Consider the following 9,345-nt stretch of genomic DNA (forward strand, 5'->3'; position numbering starts at 1 on the left):
TCTCACTCAGTAAAGAGAGAGGAGTTGAGAAAAGGTGGCCTAAGTAAAAAGGCTTCCTTCCACCCACCCACTGCAAACACAACATATTGAATCAAAATCATTACAAAATGTAACATTTACTTGCAATTAGTTCTTGACTTCATTTAATACAAATCTATGAGAATACGTTAATACCTTTAAAATACCTTTATAGTAAAATAATGCATTTTCCACTTCATATTGTTGTAGTTACATTTAAACTATATAAGTACTTTCACAAAGACAGCTCTAGTTTTTGAAATTCTGTGTATCTCTGAAAATCTGCTGCAAAGTCTGTTCCTGAAGGACTGCACTCCATGGCATGGGCCTGTATTGGAGCAGTTCCTGAAGACCTGCAGTATGTGGGAAGCACCCGTGCAGAATCAGTTCAGGAAGGATGTCATCCTCTGGGAGGGACCCCCATGCTTGAGCAGGGGAAGAGAGTGAGGGTGAAGCTGTGGCAGAAATGAAGCATGTGGACTGATTGCAACCCTGATTTACCCTTCCCCTGTGCCACGTGGGGAGAAAAGCTAGAAGAGGGTTGGTGGGGGGAAGGTGTTTTTAGCTTGCTTTTAATTCTCTCTGCTCTTGTCTGTTATCAATAAGCAATATACTTCATTAATCTCCCTTATGCTGAGTCCGCTTTGCCTGTGCCAGTAATTGCTGAGTGATGTCCCTGTCCCTATCTCAACCCACAGGCCTTTTTTCATTGCCTCTTCTCCCTCTGCTCTTTTGAGGAGGGGGACAGAAAGAATGGCAGTGTGGCGTTTGGCTGCCTACAGGTGTGAAATAACAACACCCTCATATATACAAAATAAAGTATTCAAAAATCTGGACTAACAGACTTTCTTCTGATGTCCAAACTCACAAGTTTGTGTGATAAATTCCAGAAATGGTTTACCTTCCCCTCCAAAGTGGTATTTCTTCTGTTCTAACTACTTGAAAAATTTCAACAAGCCACCTCTAAAGAATAGGTCATAGAGGGTTCTGCAAAGAGACCGACCTTTAAAAAATGATATTGAACTGTACCACCTGTTAAAGCCTGACATCTGCTGAGGCTTAAAGGTCAAGGAAGTCATGCAATTTAATAAATAATATATAAGAATGTCAAGAGTAATTGTCCTTCATATCTTCCACTTTTTTAATGTCCATTGCCTAGTAAAAGAAAATCCAGCAGTCTTATATGCAGAGATTTTATGGGACTTAAACCATTTAATTACTTTTATAAAGTTTTGAGGTCATTACAGTTAATTAAAAGTTTGATTTTATTGATTTCCTCTCTATAAAAAAGAAGTCAGCTCTTAGATCACATTCAGTGCTTTTCTAAACTTCTCTTGGAGAATTTAAAAGAAGACAAAAAAGAAACTGATGGGGATAGTTTTCTGAGCAATATAAAAGGAATATCTTAATTTGAGAAGCCATTTATCTCTTCTTATTATTCGAGAACCTTGGGTATTTACAGAACTGTCACTTCTATAATCTATCTGATCAAAGTAATCATAAAAAAAAAGTTAGCAAAGTGGAGTGGAAACTAAGAGTTTAGAGAAATGTGAGGCTTATTAAAAAAGGAGCACAATGCATCAACCTACCAAGTATGTGATCTTAAACATAATGAGCCCTTACATTCAGAAGATAAAAGAACCCTACAACATTTTTCATAATATGTATAATATCAGCACTTTTCTATGACCTACAGGTCACAAGGAAGCTTTCCTTTATTTTCTTGCAAATTCAATCAGAAAATATATGAAATGTACTGACATAAATCCATTACTGACATTAAGTTTATAAAAACTCATGGGGTTTCCCTAAAACCCAAAGTTTAACCAAACTTTGCAAATGTACCTGACCCAAAGCAGTGCACAAGTACTTTCTGTATAATGTATACATGGATTATGAGGCTTTCGTCCCCATGGGAGGCCTTTAATCCCCCAGGTGCAATAAACTCTCAAGGTTTCCTGATTATCAGTCTGGATTGCTTCTCTCAATTTTCCCTTTGATGAAAGAAGAGCTACAGAAGATCTAAGACTAGACTGAAATCTCTTATCTCTTTGATACTACACAGCAGAAATGAGTAGACTCCATTAAACTCTTTCTTATTTGATACTAAAGAGTTGACATCTAATACTCAAAGTAGAGGCCTAGAAGGCCTAGAAGGCCTTTTCACTTCTGTTTCTTGGGATGATAAAAAGAAAGCAAGCTGTATAAATCTGTGAGAATCTGTAAGCTGAAGAACAGAGCGTATGATTTTTCCTGGACTGTGTAAGAGAAAATGGACCATCATGGTCTGAATGCCTTCACTGCTAATAGAAAAAAAATAGACCCCTGCCACTGTGTAGCCCTCTGAACAATGACTAGGTACTAGCTAAAAAGTTCAAGTGGAATTCGAAAGAAAGTAAGAAGACATATTTACTCACATAAGAACATATAAAAGGAATTCAGCATCGATCTTACTGCAAGTCTTACTGAACTGAATGCAAGTGTTATAGGACTGTCAGTATATAATTTTGAAAGTTATTAATACTGAAGATTTTGCAAGTAGATTAGGAAAAAAAAAAACATTAGTAATTGCACTGTGCGTGATAGGAATAGTTTTCAAACATAGATGGGGAAATATGCATATTTAAGTGTTATAATTCTGGATTTTAAAAATGTAGGCCTTGGAAACATGTATGCACACTTGCAACATGCACCTATTACAAGTTCTAAGGAATTAATGTAATAAGAATTTCTATTTCTTGTGTGCCACTAGGTCATATAATCATTGGTTGATAATGATGAAAGGTTTACTGAATATTCACTGTATATTTGACAGAAAAGGAGATATGTACTATATTAAAGACATGCACTATATTAAAGAGAAGGAGGTATGTACTGCAGTGAGAAAGAGTTTAGAAAAGCAATTAGGGAAGAGCTGCGAACATAATTGTCTTCCTGTTTATTATATCATTATTAGAGACCTAAGCTATACCTGCTGCAATTTTATAAGTAATGATGTATACATATAAGTATGATTGTAACCTAAAATAAATAAATAAACTGTAGATTCTAAGAGGCTAATGCACATTACTGAGCTGCACACAAAGCAGTGAGACATCTGCTAAAATATAGCCAGCTTCCATAATAGTGCATAGTGCCTTGGCCTTTTTTCTTTTTACTTTTTATTACACTGGGAATAAACTCTTCAAAATTCTGTTCAATTAAGTATATAGATCTTATTCTGCAGATAAGAGTGTCTATTTTTCACCTTGTAATCATTAGGTATAAGGCATAATGCTGAACATGATGACAGACAGTTCTGTGAAATTCTGAATAATAGTTTGGAATAAATTTTGATCCAGTATCACTAATTCAAAATATAGTTGCTGTTTTCACTAAAGGGCTCCTAATTTATAGTCATATATAATCCTGGTTGTTAGAAAGTGAAGGGATAAGGATAATTGCTAATGTTCAAATGGCATAGGCCAAAGAGCTCCGGAGTTAAATCAAAGGATTTCTCCTCTTATGGTCCAGATTCAGGTTCCAACTAAGACAAAAAATAAAAATTAAAAAAACAGACTACTTCTGACTGTCTTTGCAATGTCTGGATTATGCAAAACTTTTTTTTTTTTTTTTTAGATTTATCTGAAAAGAGGAGTAGAGGAGTTTAATGGAGGCTGTATATTGTGTTTCATGAAAACTACTAGTGTATATTAGTGTATAGTGTATATTGTGTTTCATGAAAACTGTCATGAAAAATACTAGAAGCAATTTAACTTTTCTCTGTGCTGTACAATGATAGGATGAAAGGGAACAGACACAAGTTGCAACATGGAAAATTCCAATTAGATAAAAAGGAAAAAAACCTAATCATCATCTTGAGGACAGTCAGACACTGGAGCAGGGTTCCACAGAAATTTCTACCTTTGGAGATACTCAGAACTTGGCTGGTTAAGTCTCTGAAGAACTAGATCTAGTTAGGCATGCTGCCACCAGGAGGCTGAACTAGATGACTTTGAGAGTTTTTTTCCAATTTAATTACTGTATCAGTGCATGAAAATAAAAAAGAAAATCAGTTATTTGGTAAGCATTAAGTTAATTTAACCTGGTTTGATAGAAATTATACCTTATGGTTGGTGACATGCTTCATTTTTAGCATTTTCCAAAATCATGGGGAGGGGAGGGAGGGAAGAGTAGACAGAAGAATAACACTATAAGCTTTCTTTCTTCAGGAAAACAGAATAAAAAGAGTGGAAATAACATGAGACAAGGACAGAGAGAATATGAAAACGAGTGATGATCCTACAGCAAAGCAGAAGAATGACAAAGGAAGTATTAAGGGACATACAAAAATATAAGAAGTGAAGGAAGCTGAGTGGTAAAAATGATGAATGCACTGGGAGAGTACAGAAGGATTAAATGTGAAATCAATCACAACAGTAAAAAATCTAGATTATGTCATAGCATAAGCAGGCCTGCAATTCTAAGAAATGCACTGTGCACGGGTTTTGTTGACACAGATAGAGACATATAGGTAGAATGGAGAGATCATCTATTTGACATGCTACTCTTCTGGAGTATTAAGTGTACCTCCATTATTCCTGACACATTCACCGAACATGTTCTCTACAGAAGCCTCCACAAATATCCTCTACTATTAGATTTCTCATCACAATCGTTTTCTAATCATATAGTTTCCATGTCTTTCCTAATAACTAACCACAACTTTTTTCATACAGGTTAATCCAGTCCTACCTTCTTCTAACCATTAGGCGGGGATAATAACTGAACACTTTTTTTTTGTTTGTTTGCTTAAAAGAGTGTCATCATGGCTGCAATTATTTGATATTAGTATAGGTTCCTACAGGTGATTATGTCTAATCTTCCATAACAGCCAATGAATAGTTAGCCACAAGAGTAACTGGAACAACATGCAGATGGCTGTATCAGTTTAAGTGGAGTCACTCTTGACCATTCTGATTCCCTCTCCACTAACTACCATAGGAGCTTGATACCTGAGTCTTACATAAGCTCCTACAGCTAAGCAGCTGAATCCAATCCTATCTGTCCCCTTACTTCTTCATTCTCAAGTTTTTTCTGTGGGGGAAGTGATTATCTCCACCCCTTAAATACATCCTTTTCTGTAATAAAATAAATCAGGGGTTAGGGGGCACTGCTAAATAAATGAAGTGAGTTTGAAGGGAATTATCCCCCCTGTGTGCATGTGCACAACAGCCGCAGAAAATTGTGTCCTCCCCATACCCTAATTTACTTCAGTCTTGCCAGGGCATTTTACCAGATTTTCTACACCTTAATAACCTTTGATAATGGATTAAGCTTGCCCCAGACTTTCAGCCTTCTCTTATTGTCTCCAAATGCAAATAACCTGAGAGCTTGTATTGTCTCAATATTGGTCTAAATCAAGAGCATGGGCTCCCTCTGTAGCCACTGGAAAGAATAAGCATTATTTGTGCCTATAAAGGGCAAAACAAACAAACAAAAAACCACAGCTTATCTACACAGAAAGTAAAAAGCCTTTTCTTTGTATTTAATTAATAAACATTCATTTTACAATGGAAATACATGCCACTGCACAGGCAACTTATTTAACCTATTTTGTGCATGATATCATTGACATTTTTATTCTGCAAAGCCACAGCAAAGGTCATGTGCAACACAGGCATTTCTCCCCCTTATTCCACTGAAAATTTTAAAATGTTTTATTAAAAGGTTTTCAAATTTAGAAAAAAAAAAAAAAAAAAAAAAAGAAATGAAAAAAAAAAAAGCCAGTATGTCCACCTTATACATGTATTGGTAGATGCTAGCGTCTTGGAAGCTGTTCAGCACTTGTGATCCCACTGAGAATCAGAAATGTTGTGAGTGGTCAGTGTACATCAGAATCTCAGCATAAATCCTATCAAATGTAACAGGAGTTCTGCCTCCACATGCATTACAGGTGTGAACAATGATAATTTTAAAGCAATTTTCAGCTTTTCATGACCTCATTTGAACCATTTATCTTAACAGGTCATAAAAATCTTGATTTTTGTCGGAGATGAAGTTCTACGTTTGAAAGCTGGACTACTGAGAACTGTTTTAAGCCTGATATCAAATTAGTTTGGTTTTGGAGTGGTTTGGTTTGATTTGCTTTTTTGAAAATTTTCTGGAGGCTTGGGGAGAACAACTTTTACCTCATATTTACTCCTGGTGTGTTCTTACCACCAGGGCATGAGGTGAAAAAACTTCCAGGTGAGAAAAAAATAAAGTTGTTTTCCTATTTCTTTTTTCATTGAGAAGTGGGAGAACTGCCTGTTCAGCTGTCACTTTGTCTTCCCTGTAAGAGATCAAGTGTGCTCAAGACTTTCCACAATAAGAAACACCAAATTTTCCCTAACCTATTTTTGAACTACACACAGATTCTGTAAGAAGTTATCTCTTATCAAAGCAGTAAAAGAATAATTCTGTGCATTTACAGCAGGATAATGAAGGCTATGCAATATTATCCTGCAAAAATTCCAATTGAGTTATGATGAGTCTGTTTTCAGATAAGGAACTAATATTATTTGTAACATAGGCAACATTTTTTATAAGAAGTGAATCTTCAGATTGTTTAACATTAATATGTATGTAATATATAAATGAATTATTTCACGTGCTATAAAACAAACAGATCAGAGAGATCATGTTTGCTTCTGAGGGAGGGAGTTTCTCTGAAGCCATCCCCCAGCATGGCTGGTCCTGTAAAGAAAGTTGGTGGAGTTGTGGCTCTTCCTGAACTTCAGTGAGGCTTCTGCATATAGGTACTTTGCCCAAAAAGAAACGGTCTGTGGATGCACGAGACTAGAAAATGCAGTAGAATGTGCAACCTATATTGATCCACTACAATAAGAACAGGAAACCCTGGTAAATGGTATTTCTTAGAATATTTCAAATTCTCAAGACTTTTCTCAGATTAGCAGAAAAACTCTCATCAGGAGAGCTTCTATTTTAGTCTGAATTCTTTAGGATATGAAGCTTATGCAGCAGTATGGGCTGGCAACCTGTCCTTCATAGGTTTGAACCTGTTGGCTTATTTTTATCAAATCTGACATATTTTATTTCCCTGTAAGTTTTATGAAAGAATAATTAAGACTCTTTGTTATCATTTTTCACAATATTATTGGTGTATGTAGCAATTCAGTTTTAGAATATTCCTCCAAAACTTCTATTGTTTCTTTTTTTTTCCTTTTTCTTTTTTTTTTTTTTTTTCTATACACAATTAGCCTAAGATCATTGTGCTTCTTGAACCAAAAAAAAACATTTTAAAAGATATACTATGATCACAATTTTGTTGTAATGATATATGTAGTGTGAATAATAGCACTAGCAGCACACTGATTGATATAATAATAGGAAATTATTAGTTGATATCAGGGTAATTCAGAACAGAAAATAGCCCTTCATTCAGAAAGTATCTATAATATTTAGTTCTATTTGACACTGAGCTGCAGGTGGTAAAATGGGCAAAAGATTCACTCAGTGAAAATTGTCTACATTTTGCAGGAATTACAAAATGGGAAAATGGGAGGAAAACAATAGTAAAAGCTTTGGAAGGATGAAGAAAATGACCCTTCAATTATTATTACTTTTTTTTCTTTTCCTTTAAAAAAATAATAAAAAGCCACCATGTTCTCAGCTCTACATCCATTAAAGAAGAAAGTTCTATACACGTGAAAAAGGAAAATAATCAAGAGGTTTCTTGAAGACTTAAAGAGCAAACTACTTTAGTAATGATACAGTTGTGTATTGAAGTTCTACGTGATTTTCAGATAAATGCAGTGTCATGTTCAACTTGCCTCTTAGGTTAACAATGAGCAACTAGAATGCAAATATCAAAGCGTGGGGTAATAGTGTTAGAAACACTCTAGAGAACTTTGCAGCTCTGTGTCATTGTCTTTGTTAGCCACTGAGCTATCACTAAATCTTTAGATCAGTGGAAGAGTTCACAGCGTTCTTGGCAGCCAGAAATTTTCATTGTGCTTGGATACTCAGAGCTGCCAGTGTCCATAGTCTACTGGAAAGAAATTTCTGCCATTCCCACTCAGAATTAGATTAGCCACAGAAAGCCTTGAGCTTGTGACCTCCATGCTCAGTTAAAGAAAAATTCTGTGTTTGGAGTTAAAATGATGATCTTAAAAATCTACAATTGTTTCCAGTGCAGAAAACTCAGCAACACAAGTTGTTGGTGGCAATGCATGGTAGCAGTCCCCTGGTAAATATTGAACCAGATGCAAAGCTAGGTATCTCCAAAGCTCTACAATGAATCAATTCCGGTTACCTGGATGATGACCTCCCTCTAACAAAGCATTTTCTTTCTGTAATGTTAGTGATTCACTGAAATTATTCCAGCATAGAGACAATTTTATCTTGTAAGTTACCTCACAGTCACCTCACAAGTCTAGAATTCATTTCCATTGCTCAGAAATTCTCACCATTAAGCTCATAGTACAGTCCTTAGGATTTATTTCAGGATTTACCACTTGTTCTCAAAATGAAATCTTCAGTGCAGTAAATACGTATATATGTTATATATATATATATGTATGTGTGTGTATATATATATTCCCCAAGCCCAACATTTCTACACTTTTTTTTTTTTTTTATTTTTTTAAATCTATATAATCATTTCCTCAAATATTTAAAGGATTTTACTCTGGCTGAAAACTGTTTTTTCCCCAGTGTTTTCATTTAATTATTATTAAATGCATTTACAATTATAGAACAGAACACATGTTCTTGTGTGAGACAGCCAACGGTGTTCCAGTCTCTCAAGTGTCTCTCAAGTATTGATTTAGACATATTAGAGAGAGTTTTATAATCAATGCTTATTGTTCAATTGACTTCAGTAACTTTTAGGTGAATTTCAATGTGAGCTTGATGGTGGCCTTCTGGTAAGGACTGGGCATAATCTAACAGCTACTGCAAACTACCTTAAGTAAAGTTGTAAAAACAACTTTAAGTTGTTTTCCAATTAAACAAAAATAATAATAATAAATAAAATAAATAAATCCACGGAAGAATTAGTATCTTGAAGAGCCATCTCAACAGGAAAATAAGCCATGTAGCCATTTTTCAAGCTAAGCTGGAAAAGGCAGACTTCAAACTAAATTCTAATTCTCTCTGAGCAGTGATGTTAAAATTCCTAAGGAAGATAAAAAAATAATAGCATTCTTGATAAGGAAAATTGAGGGAATGAGATCATCAATTGTAGAAATGACTGATAAAATTATTTAATTGACACTAACCTAAAAATAGATTTACACAAAAAGTATGATGGACAAATGATGGATTAACTGTTTGAGCATACAA

The sequence above is a fragment of the Aythya marila genome, assembly GCF_965140915.1.
Source record: "Aythya marila genome assembly, chromosome: 5".
Classification (NCBI taxonomy): Eukaryota; Metazoa; Chordata; class Aves; order Anseriformes; family Anatidae; genus Aythya; species Aythya marila.